Raw genomic sequence first — 20,866 nt, 5'->3', positions numbered from 1 at the left:
CTTTTATGGAAGGAGATAAAGGAGGAAGAAGACCACATTATAGAATTGGTAGTTGTTTGTAGTGCTGGCAGAGTCTCAAATGATATTTGTTCTGTTACAGTCACTTCCAACCAAAGGATTCATTTTTGCAGCAGATGAAAGATGGACAGCATGCAAATGCTTGGATTAGACACATTCCAATTTTTTGAAATTCCATGCATTGGTGTCTGTTATATGTGTTGTTTTTTGATATATTTTGCTGCTGTTACATGGGTGCTTACTTAGAACAATTAGTAAGAAAAACCAACTGGATTTGTTTGTAGTCCTTACCAAATATTTGAATAGGAGTCAGGTGACTATTAGAGTGTGAACAAAAAGTGCAGAAGTTTAGGATTTGGCCTTGTTCCAAAAACTGTTAAGTTTTAATGACTCTGATAATGTGTTCAGTCTCTTAAAGGTTATGGGGCTGACATTTTCCACTTTTTATGGAAAGAGAATTAGATTAATTGTTAGGGTATGTCACTGGGGAACTTTTACTTAAGGGCTACTTTTGAGTTTATTCCTGGAAAGGAATGAAATTGGCAGAAACAAGGTCAGTTTTCTATTATGTCTGATGACTGTTTCCAGGAAAGTTTGGTTAGCCAAACCACATGGATTCTTGGTCTCTATTGTAAATTGCCAAAAGGGACATCCACCCACGGAAATTGTTACACTTTCTTTTTAAATATTGGCATCTGTAAGCTCCTCATGGTAAGAGGAGTAAAATTTTGAGAAGTCTGAAAAGATATAACTCCTAAGATCCAGCAAATGAAAAACACTGTCTTTCATAAGTGGAAGGTCTATCCCCATTGGATATGCTAGAAGGTTGGAAAATCATTCTCGAAATGAGAGAGACTTTGTGGAGGTGACTCAGCCTTCATAATGGTCTCTGATGAAGCTGGACTTGATATTTTATAATATATTCTAATTTAAAATGATACTCTTAACAAATCAGCCATTTATATAGTCATTTAACACCTGAGACATTACAATTAAAATAAGAACGGCATTAACGGTGCTGCAGTGGCTGCTGCCAATTCTGGATCTCATTGCCGCATGTCCCCGACGACCGCCTGACGTGCATTCCCGATTCCTTTTGGTTCCAAGTCCAATATGGCAACCCTCAAGGATCAGCTGATTCATAATCTTCTAAAGGAAGAACAGACCCCCCAGAATAAGATTACAGTTGTTGGGGTTGGTGCTGTTGGCATGGCATGTGCCATCAGTATCTTAATGAAGGACTTGGCAGATGAACTTGCTCTTGTTGATGTCATCGAAGACAAATTGAAGGGAGAGATGATGAATCTCCAACATGGCATCCTTTTCCTTAGAATACCAAAGATTGTCTCTGGCAAAGACTATAGTGTAACTGCAAACTCCAAGCTGGTCATTATCACGGCTGGGGCACGTCAACAAGAGGGAGAAAGCCGTGTTAATTTGGTCCAGTGTAACGTGAACATCTTTAAATTCATCGTTCCTAATGTTGGAAAATACAGGCCGAACTGCAAGTTGCTTATTGTTTCAAATCCAGTGGATATCTTGACCTACGTGGTTTGGAAGATAAGTGGTTTTCCCAAAAACCGTGTTATTGGAAGTGGTTGCAATCTGGATTCAGCCAGATTCCGTTACCTGATGGGGGAAAGGCTAGGAGTTCACCCATTAAGCTGTCGTGGGTGGGTCCTTGGGGAACATGGAGATTCCAGTGTGCCTGTATGGAGTGGAATGAATGTTGCTGGTGTCTCCCTGAAGACTCTGCACCCAGATTTAGGGACTGATAAAGATAAGCAACAGTGGAAAGAGGTTCACAAGCAGGTGGTTGAGAGTGCTTATGAGGTGATCAAACTCAAAGGCTACACATCCTGGGTCATTGGACTCTCTGTAGCAGATTTGACAGAGAGTATAATGAAGAATCTTAGGTGGGTGCACCCAGTTTCCACCATGTTTAAGGGTCTCTATGGAATAAAGGATGATGTCTTCTTTAGTGTTCCTTGCATTTTGGGACAGAATGGAATCTCAGACCTTGTGAAGGTGACTCAGACTCCTGAGGAAGAGGCCCGTTTGAAGAAGAGTGCAGATACACTTTGGGGGATCCAAAAAGAGCTGCAATTTTAAAGTCTTCTGATGTCATACCATTTCACTGTCTAGGCTACAACAGGATTCTAGTTGGAGGTTGTGCATGTTGTCCTTTTTATCTGATCTGTGATTAAAGCAGTAATATTTTAAGATGGACTGGGAAAAGCATTAACTCCTGAAGTTAGAAATAGGAATGGTTTGTAAAATCCACAGCTATATCCTGATGCTAGATGGTATTAATCTTGTGTAGTCCTAAACTGGTTAGTGTGAAATAGTTCTGATGTACCACTGCCGATTCTGTATGTGCTGCATTTGCCCCTTGAGCCAGGTGGATGTTTACTGTGTGTTATATAATTTCCTGGCTCCTTCACTGAACATGCCTAGTCCAACATTTTTTCCCAGTCAGTCACATCCTGGGATCCAGTGTATAAATCCAATATCGTATGTCTTGTGCATAATTGTTCCAAAGGATCTTATTTTGTGAACTGTATATATCAGTAGTGTACATTACCATATAACAGAAAAAGATCTACATATAAACAATGCAACCAACTATCCAAGTGTTATACCAACTAAAACCCCCAATAAACCTTGAACAGTGAAAAAAAGGCATTAACTAATTCATGTATTTATTTCATGCAACAAATATTTATTGAGCACCTTGCAAGGGACAGAGACAGTGAGAAAAGTGACCAAGATAAAAATATTTCTACTTTCATGATACTTTCACCTTAATGAAGTAATACATTATGGGAAAATGTGTTTTTTAATGTTATACTTTATATTTCAAAAGGGAAGTATTTGGATAACTTCAGCAGATCTTGCAATCATGATATTTTTGTATTGCTTGGGATATACTCTTGTTGATTCCTGCATGTTCTTCATTTTTGCAAACTTGTGATAACATAAAGCCTTTTTGAGACAGGTGGCAGACTTTGCCTAACGTTAGTCTTGAATGCAATAATGTTAACTTACAAAAGATTTAACTTAAGGATGCTACTCACTTGCAGTACTAATTGGATTTCTTTCCTGACCCAGTGAAATTGAGAATTTACTAGATACTCATGATTATACAAAGGTATATCAGCCTGTTCTTTAAATATTATATTATCCCTTTTGTGGAGATACAATCAGGCATTTTGTATCTACTCATTGTGGACATTCTTACTAATAAATCTGAAACTTATTAGTCAAATAGTTGACACAATTAATTTGTTTAGGTCTCAAAAGGCAAAGTTTTGATAGTTTGCAGAGCATTTTAGCATTATTGGTCATTAATTTCCAGATGTTATTACTCTTGAAAACACATGTGACCATGGCTATTAGCATATAATATATTGTACTTCTAGTTTATTTTTATGATGCTGTTTAAAAAACACACAGTTTACATGTATGAGTTCAAAGTGAGATAACAACTCTGACAATTATATGGTGCCTGCAACTAGAGTAAGCCAGATATTCTCCATGTTATACTACATAAATGAGTCTTCGATTACTTGTTACCTCTGATGCTACTAATTACTAAAATGAAATATCAAAATTTGTGAATATTTAATCTTTAAGACAAATTAGAAGAATTCAAGGCTATCCATATAATATCACTAATTACTATACATTATGCATTATGATGTATTTCTTGAAGAGGCAGAAGTGAAACTTTATAAACCTGGGAATGCCTATGGGAGTGCATGTATATGTGACTTGCATTTGTCCTATGTATATGGTGGATACTCATATGATAGCCTTTAGTCCAGGCAGACCTTGGCCTGGCCCAAATCTTAGTCTAGCACTAAATGATCTGCTTCTCTGACTGTCCTACAGCCTCTACCTCCACCAACATATTTTCATCTCGTATTGTTCTGACAAATATATTTCAATTATTTTCATTAAATATTCAGATTCAGAGTTTAAAATTTAATTATTTAAATTAAATTTAAGAGTTTAAAAATTTATTTTTATTAACTAGTCAGATTCAGAGTTAAAAATGCCCCTTACAAACAAAACCCACTTAATTTGCAAATTTCAAACCTTGTATATGTCTGTTTTTCAGTCACCTTATTTACCTCTTGACTTAAATATATATCAATTTTTTTTGTACAATGGTCCTTGCCTTTATTGTAAGCTGCTGCAAATCCCTTTGGGGAAGAGGTTATTTATGATTTGTAGCAACAGTCAGAGTCTAGTCAGGAAAACACACAGTACTCTAGGTATTTCAAATAGAGGGCCTTTTTCCAGGCAATTAGTAACACAGGTGAAAAAAGAACTAGAAAGCCAAACAAAGAACAGAGGAAACCCAAGAATTTGCAGCAGCAGGAAGTAGCTACCATGCGTAGGTCTGAAGGGTGAAAATGCATGGAGGAGGTGGTTTACCAGAATCCAGGTGACAAAGCCATCTGGCAAACCTGTCTAGTGGAATCTGAAGCAATGCAGGTTGCCAGAATTTCTTCTTGGGAACGGAGAGAGGAAAATATCCTGATTTATCCCGTCTTCCCATCATCCCCTTCCCTAACTCCCTAATCCATTTCCAGTACCTCCTTTTGACAAAATCTGGCAAGAAACTAGCACACACAGAGTCTTGCTGGGGTCGACTGTGACGTGACAGAGAACAGAGCAGAGGAAGACTAAGAAATGGTTCTGTAAGCAAACAGGACAAAGACAAAGATATGGGTCAAGCAATCAAGACAAATAATCTTTTATTCATATTCATGGTATCCCCCAGAGAAAATAAACTGATAATTGCTAATAAAAAAACAAGCACTATATTCCTTGATTAGCTTGATTCCTTTGATTAGATTACAACAAAGTTGGAATGACTTTCAGTACTTATTTTTAGGAAAAATATATCTCTTATTAGTTTAATAAGAAAATATTTATCCCATAAAATATGGTATACCGAGCTTTTATGAAGTTTGAATGATTAAAATTAAGCCTTGGCTGGACTTCATCAAATTCAGTGTGGAGCTTTGGAGACTCATTGAACAGTTCTTTCCTTAGATAATTACCTTGCTTAGAAGTGCTTCCTGTCCAGATAGAATTCCCGATTTTTTTCACTTATTAAAAGAAGTTGGTGCCTTCATAACTTTATAAATGGAGTAAAGCATGAATACATTTTCTAGGAAGAGTGATCTTGTTTATTGAAATCAAACTATTTTAACTAGAATTATAGTAAGAAAAATTCCAACCACAGTGATATTTAAAATGGTTTTATTCTCTCTCTTTCTTAGCTTTTTTCCATCTCTTTTTGTAAGTCATATACACTCGAACAAACTAATAATAATAGTAAGATCTAGTTTCGAGGTAGTGGACTGCAACATTGAAGTCTGTAGACTTCTTTGCAAAGAAAAATGTTTCTTGGCATTAAAAGTTTTTCTATCCAATACAAAATTCTGAGTGAGATACATCAATAGAGTGTATAGGAGTTCCTCCACTCTGGTCAGCTTATTCTATGGAGTGAGACTGATACTGCTGCTTATCTCATAGTTTTGTTATGATAGTTAACATTTATTAAACTCAGACTAATGTTTGACACATAGTAAATAACAAAGAAATGCTTACAGAATAAATAAATACATTCATAAATAAGTTGATCTCTGTTGAAGTCATGCCATATTAATTACAATCCACATGCTAGAGTGTGTGATATTCTCTCTGCCTGGTTCCCCACCTCTCTTTCTATTACTTAAATCCTATTATTCTTCAAGGACTGTGCAGATCCCACCTGTCTAAGCCTTTCAGGACAGACAGCTCTGGACTCCACTAACTATGTTTCTCCTTCAGTCATTTGCACTTCTGCACCAATATCCTATTTGCTTTATTTAGCCTTTACCATTGGTTGTTAACCAGGCAAAGACATTAGAATTCCCTGGGTTGCTTTTCTACAATGTATATCCCTAGGTCAAACCCCTAGAATTTTTAGATTCAGTGAGTCCTGCCTGGCACCAAAACATGCACATTTTGATAGGGTTCTTCAGCAAAGTCAATATAAGCCACTCGTCAAGATACACTGATCAAAATTATCTTTTGTTGCCAGTATGTAGCTTTTCTTTATCAACACAAATATAAACATCTTGAAGACATAGACTATGTTTTGTTTTTCTTATGTAAACATGGCCACTACTGAATAATAGTCCTCTTTCATGTTTCATTGTAAGATCTCTGAGAGTGGCACCCAGATTATGCCTTGCCAGTGAGTTGGGGAGTGTATTCATTCTCATGCTGCTAATAAAAACATACCTGAGACTGGGCAATTTATAAAAAAAGAGAGGGTTAATGGACTCATGTGGCTGTGGTGGCCTCATAATCATGGCAGAATGTGAAAGGCACATCTTACATGGTGGCAGGCAAGAGAGAATGTGAGCCAAGCAAAAGGGGAAACCCCTTATAAAACCGTCAGATCTCAATGACTACCATGAGAACAGTATGGGGAAAACCACCCCCATGATTCAGTTGTCTCCAAAATGAGTCTCTCCCACAACACTGGGAGTTATGGGATCTACAATTCAAGATGAGATTTGGGTGGGGACACCGCCACACCATATCAGAGAGGGACAAAGAGAGCCACAGGTAGATCATTCAACTGTTGCCACAATTATGCTATGTCCTGAATAACCACAAATCTTCGGTGATATACCAAAAAGGCACTCTCATTCATGTTTCTGGAATCAGCAGGAATAGCCTAGGCACCTGTGCTGATCCTGGCTGGGCTTTCTCACATGTTTGTGGGGTCAGCTGACTGCTGGCTGGGCCCAACTCACTCATGTATCTGTGAGCTGACACTGTTCCATGTGACTTTGGTCTTTCTCCTGAGACCAGAAGGCTAGTCAATGCAAATTTTGTCTTGGCAATAATGGAGGACAAGAGGGCAAACGCAGATGTGCAATCTCATTTCAAGCCTCTATTGTATTGCATTGGCCAAAGCAAGTCAAGTGGTAAAAGCCCACTCATGCAAGGTGAGTACTGTACATTACATGACAAAAGCTGTAAATATGAGGAGGTGGGAAGAGTTCATGTTATTTTCTCCGCATGAAGCTCTTGTTAATGTCTCTCTTCTGCACTGCACCCACTCTGGTACCTTCCTGAAGGTTATTTCTTATTGCTTATAATTCTGATATAATGTCTTTAAAACAACCTTATCACTCTGAGTAAGCAAGTAAGGGATCTTGTTCAGAGAAAAATGTTGCAAATAAACAATCACATTAATGCTATTTCATTTGCCATTAAATAGAAAAATACCACCCTGTATTCCACAGACTTGACATCACCAGAATAATATGTCACACTTCATTAGACTAGAACGTCAAATGCAGAAAACAAAATATTTGCTGTTCAGTAGGATTATCTGCTACTCGAACAAGGTTTGAGGAATTGTCAAGATGATGTGTTTGAATCCAGGACATTAAAACAAGAACGATGACTGAAAAATATGTTAAAAATCCCACACATTTGCTTTGAAAGGATACAGCATCTTGTTATCACTTGTGATTTGACCGTTGGTTCCGTCTTTATTACCTGTGTCGTTGCTTAGTGAACTGTTGCAAAGCAACCTGTGAAGTATGCTATAAAAATTCAATTTACTAATACCAGAGAATCACCATGGGGAAGAATGGGAGTTTTTGCTAAGTTCCCTGGGATCTAACAAGGCCATGCCATGTTTTGGTCTGAGGGACTTTGTCTCTTAACAGATCAAAAACTTACAATATAGTATGGCATAACCAACTGTATCTATAGACAAACAGTAGCCAAAATAATAGATAAATTACTATAGCCATTTGTCTGAATTAATATGCTCATTTTCTATATTTGATTCTTTACTTGCTCTCAGGTAGGTACTTCATTGGCTCCTGGTGAGAGATTGATCAGATACATGAATATTAAATAAACTATTGGAAATTGCTTTACAACCCTGCTTTGCCCTTATTCTTCTGTGGAATTTTAGGCAAATCACTTAGCTGATTGATATTCTTATCTAAAAGAAACAATACAATTTGGATATATAGTTAGCAAGGGCCCTTGCCTATGTAGCTGAACAACAGATAATGGACCTGAAGTAAACTCTAAGTCTGTCAACTACACACCTTTGTTCAGAATCGCAATGTATGCGTAGGTTTATATTTTATTAAAGCTGTGCTGTTTTATTTGATTTCTCTTTCTGAAAGGAAGAATATTAACTTGTAAAATAAAGAAAACAAAAGGCAGCATAGAGAAGCAGACTATGTGGTTTGGCTGTGTCCCCACCTAAATCTCATCTTGAATTGTAGTTTCCAAAATCCCCACATGTTGTGGGAGGGACCAGGTGGAGATAATTGAATCATGGGAGCAGTTTTCCCCATCCTGTTCTCATGATAGTGAGTTCGTTTTCACAAGATCTGATGGTTTTATAAGTCTTCCCCCTTTGCTGGGTACTCATTCTTCTCTACCTTGCCACTTTGTGAAGAAGGATGTGTTTGCTTCCCCTTCTGCCATGATTGTACATTTCCTGAGGCCTGCAGAACTGTGAGTCAATTAAACCTCTTTCCTGTATAAATTACCCAGTCTAATGATGTCCTTATAGCAGCGTGAGAATGGACTAATATACTAGGGTGTGGGCTTATGCAACATACCTAGTCCAGTTCAATCTCATTACCTTGCACTGATGATGAGATTCTCAGTCACAACTACAGAAATAACTAAAGCAGGTGGTGATTTTTATATAACTGAAAAGTTTCTTCTCAGACTATAATTGCTAGAGGAGAAAAAAACAGAGAAGCATGAAAATTTTACATGTGTAATTACCAAGGAACATGAGAACAGGTCCATTTTCCTAGTAAGTCAGAAACCATAGTTTTCCACAGCATTAAGAACTCTCTCCCTCTTGCACGAATGTACATATATATGTCCACTTTGTTTTCAGACAATAGCCCAGCGGGATCAAGCTGGGCACAAAGTTGGGCCCTCAGGAGAGTGGGTTAAAGGCCTAGTTTCCCTTTCTTATTTGGAAAATGCTGTGGAACTAACATTGTAATTTATCTTGCAAGCAGAAAGGAGAAATAATAGCTTTGGGATTCAGTTCTTTTATGAACTCTTTGGTAAACTATGCATAGTGTGAATTGCAGTAAGGAAAATTTAGCCAGCACTTGGATGAGCTACGCTGGACTTAGGACACTATATAATCAAGAGATGTTGACAGAATGTTTCTAAAGGAGGATGAGGGGAGCAATGGCTGGCCCTGACTTGGGACCAGCTCACATTCACCTTAGGAAAGGGAAGGTTGTAATGGAAACAAAGCTAGTGGTGGAGAATAAATTATTTCAGAATGTTTGTTATCAAGAGAGTTTGAATCTTTATGCCTTGTATGTGGATAAATAGGCAATGAGTAGAAGAGCACAGTGCTATGAATGTTTGATAGCCCAATGATAGCTTGATGTCAAAGCTACTGATAAGTATATGCCATTTTAACTTCATTTGATTGCAGCAGTAGGACAAACTAAAACTGAAACACAATAATTTTCAGGATTTAAAAGTTTAAAAATTCAAGCTGCATGGTATTGTCTTAGAAGGGAGCAAAGAGGACAAAGTCATTCTTGTAATGGCAAAAAAAAAGATGAGTCATGGAAAAATGGTTAAAGCTTAGATTCATAATTTGATGCTCAGCTGTGACAAAGATCACCGATATATTCTACAAGAAAAGAGAATAACATTTTTAGGAGGCATCCTGTACATGAGGAAAAGTGCTCCATTTAATTTTGGGTTCTTGTTTCTATAAAAATAAATATTGTGAATCAATATAGGATTGATGGTGCTGTTGAGAACATTTGGTTATGTGACTCATGCTTTAGAACAGCACTTTCCTATCAGGCAACTAGCCAGAGATCCTCCTACTGCTGGAAAATGTGTTTAATCAGAAGACAGGCTTTAATTAGATAGGATCATGCAGCTTGCTAACTCTTCATCTCTAATTTTCCAGGAGCCATTTCCTCATCATAAGGATGCAGTAGCCATAATTATTCCAATCATCCAAAAGAGAAGACTTTAAAGTACAATAGTTAGCCATCAAAAAGAGAAGGCTAATTTCCAGTTATGAGAGCATTTTCCAAAGGCAAATATTCCTTTTGTTCTGGATAGATATATTTTTGCCTATTTCTACCTTTTTTGGGCTCCATTTTCGTGTCCTTGAATAGCTAAGTTCTCTGCTAACTGTTCTGAATTCAGTAACTTTCTCTACTCCAGAAACTTTTCCAGTTATTTTTTTTAGCACTAGCCAAATTGTCTACATTGCCTAAATAAGTAAAAAGATGGCACATGAAATAAAAATGCCCAACAAAAAATTTGGAGAAATCTCTCATGATATGTGGAATTTTAATAGATGTAAAGTAAAAAATAATGATTGTCAAATATTTGGGCAATCATGAGCTAAATGAACAGAATTTTTTTGCTGTAGAATTTATCAGTGTGTTTGCTCTACTGATATATGTAGGCACATTTATGAAGCAGGTTCACTGTGCATTGGTTACCAACTTGTCTGAGTCTAGTGAGGCCCAATACCCACACACACAGCAAGTTGATTGAAGTGGGTTTATTATATATAGATGGGCAGCAAGAGACAACAGAATTCTAGTATTCATTGCCAACTAATCCCAGAAGCCTCAGGAAAGCTGCCTGGGGTAGATGGAGTTTTTACAGCATGTGTCCCAATTGCATCACAGCTGGTGGACCCCAAAAAGCAGCCCATCCTGGGTAACATGACATGCTGGGCTAAAGCATTGAAGGACATCCTGTTTCAGGGTTGGGGGTAGTAGGGAACTGGAACAGAGCCCAGACTGTTCCAGCCAATTTCCTCCTTATCTCAGGATTTTGCATTCTCGCACATACTGCAGTTATTCTTGAGAACTACACGAGGAAAAGGGAGGAGAACTGGATTGAGTCCCTGCCACCTGGAGAGCTGTCCAGCATCATTGGCATTAGACTTCCTGGTCTTTCCACCTCCATGATATTTTCTTGGGAAAAGGGGACATGGGGGAAGGAGTTTTCTCATTTGAGTAACTAGTAATATTACCATTTTATTTCAAACCCATTGTAAGATCATACTTTTCCACCATGTCGCCTATTAAAAAGTTTGAAAATGGCTTCATGATTCCCACTATTAAGGAGAAAGAAAACCTGATTCCGGGCCAGGCTCGGTAGCTCAAGCCTGTAATCCCAGCACTTTGGGAGGCCGAGACGGGCGGATCACGAGGTCAGGAGATCGAGACCATCCTGGCTAACACGGTGAAACCCCGTCTCTACTAAAAAATACAAAAAGCTAGCCGGGCGAGGTGGCGGGCGCCTGTAGTCACAGCTACTCGGGAGGCTGAGGCAGGAGAATGGCGTAAACCCGGGAGGCGGAGCTTGCAGTGAGCTGAGATCCGGCCACTGCACTGCAGCCTGGGCAACAGAGTGAGACTCTGTCTCAAAAAAAAAAAAAAAAAAAAAGAAAAAAAAAAGAAAACCTGATTCCACTATAAAGAGGAAAGAAAATCTGATTCCATGTGACTGACAGCATACATTAAGCTTTATGTTAGTCAAAATAAACTAGGCAAATGGGGGTGCCCAATCTCTAAGTTTTAGCCCCTCAGTCGTTACTTTTTAGATACTTTGATGATAGAGATAGTCATAGCCCAATGGGCTAAGAATTGTTCATTACATTTTAACATTTTTTGAGGGTTATACATGTAAATGAAAATAAAGCTGCTCATTTGACATTATTTTTTAAACTAGAGCATATATTTATTGATTATTTGATTGGTATATACTGAAAACTATAGTCCATATAAATATTTGGCTTAATCCATGCTATCATCTCATTTGCTAAGCCCTAGCTTAAGCTACTATCATCTCTTTCCTGACAATTTTAATCACCTCCTGTTAGTCTCCTTTTTTATACCCAGGTCACATTATAGCCTATTCATCACCCAGCAGCCAGGGGGATTAATTTAAAGCATAAATGAATCCAGACCATGTTCTTTGCTGCTCTGAATCATCAAATGATGTCCTGTGGTATGCAGAATTCAAAGATGGCCCTCAGATTTCCATACCCTCATGTAAAACATCTTGTGTAATTGTTTGGAAGAATAACCTCTTGAACGTTAACGGGACTTGCAAATATGATGGGATTTCACTCAAGATTGTTACAGTATATCACAAAATGGATTTTGTAAATGTAATTAAAGTCCCAATTCAAACCTTGCCTTCAGCTAATTAAAAGGGACATTATCCTGAGCAGGCCTGAGCTAATCGAATGAGCCCTTCAGAGGGATCCAGGTCTTCCTGGAGGTCAGAGAGATTTGTTGTCAGCAAGATGTTCCCCTGTTGTCTTGGAAGAAAGCAGTCATGTTGATGGAAGGAGGAGAGGAGGAGACAGTTGGCAAAGATTTGAGAGCAGCCTCTAGGAGCTGTGAGTGATCCTTGGCTGACATCCAACAAAGAGACAGAGACTTCAGGCCTACAACTGCAGGGAAATGAATTCTACAAATGACCTGAATATAATGGAAGAGCACCCCAAGCCTCAGATGAGAGCATAGTCACTGCCAACGCCTGGCTTGTAGCCTGGCCAGATTCTGAGCAGAGATCCTTGCAATGCCATGCTAGATTCCTGACCCATAGGAACTGTAAGATAATCAATTTGTGTTGGTTTAAGCTTTTATGTTTGTAGTAATTTGTCACGTAGAAAAATAATATACTTTCTATCTCTAACAGAAGAATATATGCATGGCTTTAGTAAGGATTTTGGATTTTATTCTGGGTTCTGGCCTTCTCTTTGTCATCATCTTCTATTCTGTCCATGGTTCACACTGCTTTAGCCACACTGCTTTCACAGCTCTTGGAACACTGTGGTGTGCTCTTGCCTAAGGGCCTCTGTTCTTATTGTTTCCTATTCCTGGAGTCCCCCTGCATCAGGGCATCCACATGGCTACCTATCACACATCATTCAGATTAGTGAGAATAAGCTAACTTGTCTAGTCAGGACAGGCAGGAGTTCTGCTGTGCCAATAAATAATCCCTAAATCTCAATGACTTAAAACAACAAAAGTTATTTAAAAGTTTGTTATTCCTTTTTCCTATATGTTTAGTATAGATTAACAAGATGGCTTTCCTCATCACAGGCACGAGGGTCCCAGGCTGACTGAGGCTTCCTATCTTGTAATGGATTTTTTTAAATTAATGTTAGCATAGTATACATTTCTCTATCACTTTACTCTCCTGGATCTCATTACACTTAATCTATTTGTGTCTTTATATTGAAAATGGATTTCTTGTAGACAAAAAATAGGTTTTTTTCCTTTTTAAGTCCGCTCTGACAGTTTCTTTTAATTGTTATATTTAGATCACTGACATTTAAAGCAATTATTGGTATAATTGCATTAATATCCACCATGTTTGTTACTATTGTCTATTTTTGACTTTGTTCTGTGTTTCTTTTCCTTTTTTATATTTGTCTTGTATCTTCTACCTCCTCTGCTTTTAATATATGATTTTTTCAGCCTATCAGTTTTATCATTTTTTAAACTTTCTTTAGTAATTTTCCTTGAGTTTGTAGTATACACTTATAACTAATACAAGTCTGCTTTTAAATAACAATGTGCCACTTCATGGGCAGTACAAGTACTTTATACAGTACAAGTACTCAAATTCTTCCTCCCACTCTGTAATATTACTGCCATTCATTTGTCTATAAGCTATAATTACTGAATATATGGTAGATATTATTTTAAACAAGCTTTTTTGTTACATTCAAATAAGAAATTTTATTGTACCTTTATTACTTCTCTAATGTACTTCCTTTTTTATGTAGATCTGAGTTTCTGACATATTTTTTTCCTTCTTTCTGAAAAATTTCTGTTTTATATTCAATGGAAAGTAGGTCTACTGGTGAAAATTTTCCCCAATTTTTGTTTGTCTGAGAAAGTCCTCATTTCTCCTTCACTTTTGAATGATAATTTGATAAAATACAGAATTCTAGAGATTTTCTCCAACACTTTAAATATTCGACTCCAGTCTCTTCTTGCTTCATACCTATGTGGTTTCTGAAAACAAGTCCATTGTGATTATTACCCTTCACCCTGTATAGATAGGATGTTTTTCTCTTCGGCTTCTCTCAAGATTTTTTCTTTGTCTTTGATTTTCTGTAGTTTGAATATGATATGCCTAGCTATGCGAATACACACACACACACACACACGCACACACAGACACACAGATGCAGGGGTGTGTGTGTGTGTTTGTGTATTCTCCTGCTTGGTGTTCTCTGAGTTCTCTGGATCTTTGATTCTGTGTCTATCATTTGTTTGGGAAAACTCTTAGTCATTATTGTCTCGATTTTTTCTTCCGTTCTCTCTATCCTCTTTCTCATATTCCCATTATGCATATATTACACATTTCATAATAGTTTAACAATTCTTGGATATTCTGTTCCATCTTTATTCTTTTCTCTTTTTGTATTTTAGTTTTAGAGGTTTCTTTTGACACTTTCTTCCTGCCTATGATTCTTTTCTTGGACATATCTAGTCCATTGATGAGCTTATAAAAGACATTTTCATTTATTATAGTGTTTTTGATCTCTAGCATTTTCTTTACATTTTTTCTTAGAGTTCCCATCTCTCTGCTTTTATTACCCGTATGTTATTGCAGGTTGTACACTTTTTTCCCTTATAGCCCTCAGCATATAAATCAAAGTTTTAAATCCCTAGTCTGATATTCCTACATCCCTGGCATGTCTGCATCTGTTCTGATGCTTGTTCTGTCTCTTCAAACTGTTTTAGCAAGCCGTGTGATTTTTTTTGTTGTAAGCTAAACATGATGCACCGACTAAAAGGCACTGAGGTTAACTCTCCTTTAGTGAAAGGTTTATCTAGTTAAGAGGTAGATTGTATTTACTATTGGCTGTAGCTGTAAGTGTCGGAGGCTCAAGTTTTCTTTGTTCTCATTTTCTCTCCCCTGTTGCCTTTGTGTTTCCTTAGAAACTTCTAAAATAAGGTCAGAAGCATGCAGTTCTTTCCATTGTATTCCCCTGTGTTATATGGGAGCCTTATTAATATGATGGTGAGGTGTGTGGAGAGAGCAAGCATTCTCTAACTCGATGCTTTGGTCTCAGTCCTTTAGTGAGCCCGTGCCTGTGCAAGTGCTTCCCAGTCTCCCTTCCTTTTAGTGGATGTGGGAAAGATAGAGGGGTCTGTGGTTGGGTATTTCCATTTTTCTAGGTCAGTTAGATTTTGGTAAAACCTTAGTCAGTTAGGTCCTGCTAAAAGATGTTCTCCTGAGGGCACGCCTTGTTAATAAGAGCAGAAGGCTCTCAGTATATTTCAAAATAGTTACTCTCTTCTTCCTCTGCAGGAAGCACCAGAGGATTTTTCTTAGATATTCAGTGTGAAAACCTGGTGAGTCTTGTAGGTAAAATTCCCTGAAGTGTGGAGTGCCCCTAAGACTGAGCTTTGCTGGAGTTTTTAACTCTAAAAGTTGCTTACGTTGTGCCTCTAGCAATTCCATCAATTACCATTCAGGTTTCCCTACCCCAGTACTGGTTCACATGGATATTTCTACACCTTCTGTAAGTTGTAGTTCTCTGTATCATCTATCTGTCTCTCCAGTTCTGGGGACAGGTGTTTGCCCTGTGACCTCAGTTTTCTGAAGGATCTAAAAATAGTTGTCGATTTTTAGTTTGGTCAGCTTTCTTCTTGCTGAATGGACAGGAGGAATGACTTTCAAGACCGTTTCCTGCTGGACTAGAAACTAGAAATGGTAATACCACTATGGGACTGAAAGCTTTGACACAGCATGGGGAAACACGTTAGAGAACTGCACACTGGCTCCTAAATTCCTCAGCCTGACAGTGACACATTTCTATTCATATTTCATTGGCCGAAGTAAGTCATATTGTAACATCCAATTTTTAAAGTGTGAGTAATCTAACCCTCCTGTGTTTGTGGAAAAAGAGAACAAGAAGTGCTGGGGAACATTATTAAAGTTGAGCAGAGGACTCTATATAGGGTACTACTAACTCTATCTACCACTTTGCTTTCTTATCATATAATATTTTCTCCCTGGAATTTGACAATACCATATTTTACCATAGGATATTACAAAGAAACCTATTATGCTAGATACTCTGTTTGTTGTTTGTCTCCCCACTCCCATCTACACCAATGTGAGCACCACAGGAACAGGAATTTTATCTCTATCCCCAAAATAATATCCCCACTTTAATACCCTGAACACAGGATATTCTAGGCTCTGTACACATTGGGCGAATGGCTTAGTGAATGTTTATTTGTTTAAACCCTGAGAACCCTGAAAGATAAACTCTTGCTTGAATCCACTATAATAGCCAAATCAGGCACAGAAACTGTCTCTATGACCAGAAAGAAGGTGATAAAACTTGTGCAGAGCCTTTGTCACACTGGCTGGGTGCATCCTTTGCTATCAGACAGCAAGGAGAGAATGAAAATGTGTCAGAAGTTCCTTAGGAATATGGTGCTATTTTAAGGCAAATGCATAGAAAAATGAGATTGAAAATAAGCTTAGAGTTTTAAGTAATGTAGTCAAAAGTGTCAATAACTGGAAAAAGAGACAATTCTCAATTTAAAAATCTTCCCATCTCAGTTTTATGTTGATAACCAAGGATATGCAGCTTTCATTTCTCACTAAAAAGCAAAAAGCTAAATCATGTCTTGAATATGAAATGTAGATGCAGTGCTTAGAACATTCTCCTTCTTAAGGAACAGACCTGCCAGATCCTGGGGTGCTTGAAATGCATGCTTCCTGCTGGTTCAGTATCACCATCTTTGAGCTTCTTTATGCTTATTATTCACTCTGAGCTTAATGAGTGCATTCAGGCATGTAATGAAGAACAACACTATCACACAAACACTTTATTGAAGTCCAAAGATATGGTGGTTTTATCAGTTATATTATTCAGTAGAGTAAATTTGCAATTTATTTAAAAATACATCAATTGGGTGACATCTGGAACACTGGTGCATTGACACTCACAATATTAGCAGCCATGCTATAAAAGAAAATCTTAAATGGATGGCATTTTGTTACAGTGAGTGTACAGTTTTTTTCTGTCTACGAACTAGAGGAAATACATGAGAGCAACGCAATTGTGAATCACAAGTCCTTCTGGTATGAAATTCATCCTAACTAAGCTTAAAACATTTGATAGCCAAAAAGGCATGAGCCTCCATGGCAAATAGTTCTCATTTTCACCTCTGCTAGCCTCAGTTAATGGAATGAATGTATGACTAGAGGGCAGGTGAACCCCTCTAGCTATCCAAGAGTAACTTGATCTAAGCAATACGCTTGTCTTATGTTTTTATCTTTCTTTTCTTTTTTGGTTAATTTTTATGTATTTATTTTTATTATTGCTTTTTTATTATACTTTAAGTTCTGGGATACATGGGCAGAACGTGCAGATTCATTACATAGGTATACATGTGCCATGGTGGTTTGCTGCACCCTTCAACCCATCATCTACACTAGGTATTTCTCTTAACACTATCCCTCCACTAGCCCCCCACCCCACAACAGGCCCCAGTGTGTGATGTTCCCCTTGCTGTGTCCATGTGCTCTCATTGTTCAACTCCCACTTACGAGTGAGAACATTCAGTGTTTGGTTTTCTGTTCCTGTGTTGGTTTGCTGAGAATGATGGTTTCCAGCTTCATCCATGTATCTGCAAAGGATATGAACTCGTCCTTTTTTACAGCTGCATAGTATTCCATGGTGTATATGTGCCACATTTTCCATATGCAGTCTATCATTGATGGGCATTTGGGTTGGTTCCAAGTCTTCGCTACTGTGAATAGTGCTACAATAAACATATGTGTGCATATGTCGTTATAGTAGAATAATTTATAATCCTTTGGGTATGTACCCAGTACAGTAATGGCATTGCTGGGTCAAATGATATTTCTGGTTCTAGATCCTTGAGGAATCACCACACTGTCTTCCACTATGGTTGAGCTAATTTACACTCCCACCAACAGTGTAAAAGTGTTCCTATTTCTCCACATCCTCTCCAGCATCTGTTGTTTCCTGGCTTTTTACTGATGGCCATTCTAACTGGCATGTGATGGTATCTCATTTTGTTTTTGATTTGCATTTCTCTAATGATCAGTGATGATGGGCTTTTTTTCATATACTTGTTGACTGCATAAATGTCTTCTTTAAAAAGTGTCTGTTCATATCCTTCACCCACTTATTGAAGAAGTTGTTTTTTTTTTTATTGTAAATTTCTTTAAGTTCTTTGTAGATTGTAGATATTAGCCCTTTGTCAGATGAATAGATTCCAAATTTTTTCTCCCATTCTGTAGGTTGCCTGTTCACCCTGATGATAGCTTCCTTTGCTGTGCAAAAGCTCTTTAATTTAATTAGATCCCATTTGTCAATTTTGGTTTTGTTGCAATTGCTTTTGGTATTTTATTTATGAAGTCTTTGCCCATGCCTGTGTCCTGAATTGTATTGCCTAGGTTTTATTCTAGGGTTTTTATGGTTTTCAGGTCATACATTTAAGTCCTTAATCCATCTTGAGTTAATTTTTGTATAAGGTGTAAGGAAGGGGTCCAGTTTCAGTTTTCTGCATATGGCTAGCCAGTTTTCCCAACACCATTTATTAAATAGTGAATCTTTTCCCCATTGCTTTTTTTTTTGTCAGGTTAGTCAAAGATCAGATGGTTGCAGATGTGTGCCATTATTTCTGAGGCCTCTGTTCTGTTCCATTGGTCTATATATCTGTTTTGGTAGCAGTACCATGCTGTTTTGGTTACTGTAGCCTTGTAGCATAGTTTGAAGTCAGATAGCCTGTGACGCCTCCAGCTTTGTTCTTTTGGCTTAGATTGTCTTGGCTATACGGGTTCTTTTTTGGTTTAATCTATAATTTAAAGTAGTTTTTTCTAATTCTGTGAAGAAAGTTGATGGTAGCTTGATGGGGATAGCATTGAATATCTAAATTACTTTGGGCAGTATGGCCATTTTCACAGTATTGATTCTTGCTATCCATGAGCATGAAATATTTTTCCATTTGTTTGTGTCCTCTCTCATTTCCTTGAGCAGTGGTTTGTAGTTCTCCTTGAAGATGTCCTTCACATCCTTCATAAGTTGAATTCCTAGGTATTTGATTCCCTTTGTAGCAACTGTGAATTGGAGTTCACTCCTGATTTCACTTTCTGTTTGTCTATTATTGGTGTACAGGAATGTTGGTGATTTTTGCACATTGATTTTGAATTCTGAGACTTTGCTGAAGTTGCTTATCAGCCTGAGGAAATTTTGGGCTGAGATGATGGGGTTTTCTAAATATACAATCAAGTCATCTGTAAACAGAGACAATTTGACTTCCTCTCTTCCTATTTGGATAGATTTAATTTCATTCTCTTGCCTGATTGCCCTGGACAGAACTTCCAATACTATGTTGAATAGGAGTGGTGAGAGAGGGCATCCTTGTCTTGTGCTGGTTTTCAAAGGAAGTGCTTCCAGCTTTTGCCCATTCAGTATGATATTGGCTGTTTGTCATAAATAGTTCTTATTTTGAGATACATTCCATCAACACCTAGTGTCTTGAGAGTTTGTAGCATGAAGGGTGTTGAATTTTATCGAAGGCCTTTTCTGCATCTATTGAGACAACCATGTGTTTTTTTGTCATTTGTTCTGTTTATGTGATGGATTATGTTTATTGATTTGCATATGTTGAACCAGCCTTGCATCTCAGGGATGAAGCAGACTTGATCATGGTGGATAAGCTTTTTGATGTGCCGCTGGATTGGGTTTGCCAGTATTTTACTGAGGATTCTTGCATCGATGTTAATCAGGGACATTGGCCTGAAATTTTCTTTTTTGTGTCTCTGCCAGGTTTTGGTATCAGGATGATGCTGGTCTCATAAAATGAGTTAGGGAGGAGTCCCTCTTTTTCTATTGTTTTGAATAGTTTCAGAAGGAAGAGTACCAACTCCTCTTTGTACGTCTGGTAGAATTTGACTGTGAATCTGCCTGGTCCTAGGCTTTGCTTGGTTGGTAGCCTATTAATTACTGCCTCAGTTTCAGAACTTGTTATTGGTCTATTCAGGGATTTGACTTCTTCCTGGTTTAGTCTTGTGAGGGTGTGTGTGTCCGGGAATTTATCCATTTCTTCTAGATTTTCTAGTTTATTTGTGTGGAGGTGTTTATAGTATTCTCTAATGGTAGTTTGTATTTCTGTGGGATCAGTGGTGATGTACTCTTTATCATTTTTATTGTGTCTATTTGATTCTTCTCTCTTTTTTCCTTTTTTAGTCTGGCTAGTGGTCTATCTATTTTGTTAATCTTTTCAAAAAAACCAGCTCCTGGATTCACTGATTCTTTGAAGGGTTTTTTTGTGTCTCTATCGCCTTCATTTCTGCTCTGATCTTAGTTGTTTCTTATTTTCTGGTCGCTTTTAAATTTGTTTGCTCTTCCTTCTCTAGTTCTTGTAATTGTAATATTAGGGTGTCAATTTTAGATCTTTCCTGCTTTCTCCTGTGGGCATTTAGTGCTATAAATTTCCCTCTAAACACTGCTTTAGCTGTGTCCCAGAGATTCTGGTATGTTGTGTCTTTGTTCTCATTAGTTTCAAAGAACTTTTTTATTTCGACCTTCATTTCGTTATTTACTCAGTAGTCATTCAGGAGCAGGTTGTTCAGTTTCCATATACTTGTGCAGTTTTGAGTGAGTTTCTTAATTCTAAGTTCTAATTTGATTGCACTGTGGTCTGAGAGACTGTTATGATTTCTGTCTTTTTCATTTGCTGAGGAGTGT

The 20,866-nt window shown here is 37.6% G+C and overlaps 1 protein-coding gene and 1 pseudogene across 3 annotated transcripts in view; both read left to right on the top strand.

Annotated features, from left to right (window-relative positions):
- Positions 1-20,866, top strand: part of LOC117095016 — a 276,890-nt gene that overhangs the window by 244,028 nt on the left and 11,996 nt on the right. The gene's annotated exons all lie outside the window — the stretch shown is intronic.
- On the top strand, positions 1,039-2,699 carry LOC117095014 (annotated as a pseudogene). Its single transcript, XR_004441775.1, has one exon. The product of XR_004441775.1 is annotated as an L-lactate dehydrogenase A chain-like (transcript).

This window comes from Trachypithecus francoisi, unplaced genomic scaffold, assembly GCF_009764315.1.
Source record: "Trachypithecus francoisi isolate TF-2019V2 unplaced genomic scaffold, Tfra_2.0 Lachesis_group13, whole genome shotgun sequence".
Taxonomy (NCBI): domain Eukaryota; kingdom Metazoa; phylum Chordata; class Mammalia; order Primates; family Cercopithecidae; genus Trachypithecus; species Trachypithecus francoisi.
This window is presented reverse-complemented; position numbering and strand designations above follow the sequence as displayed.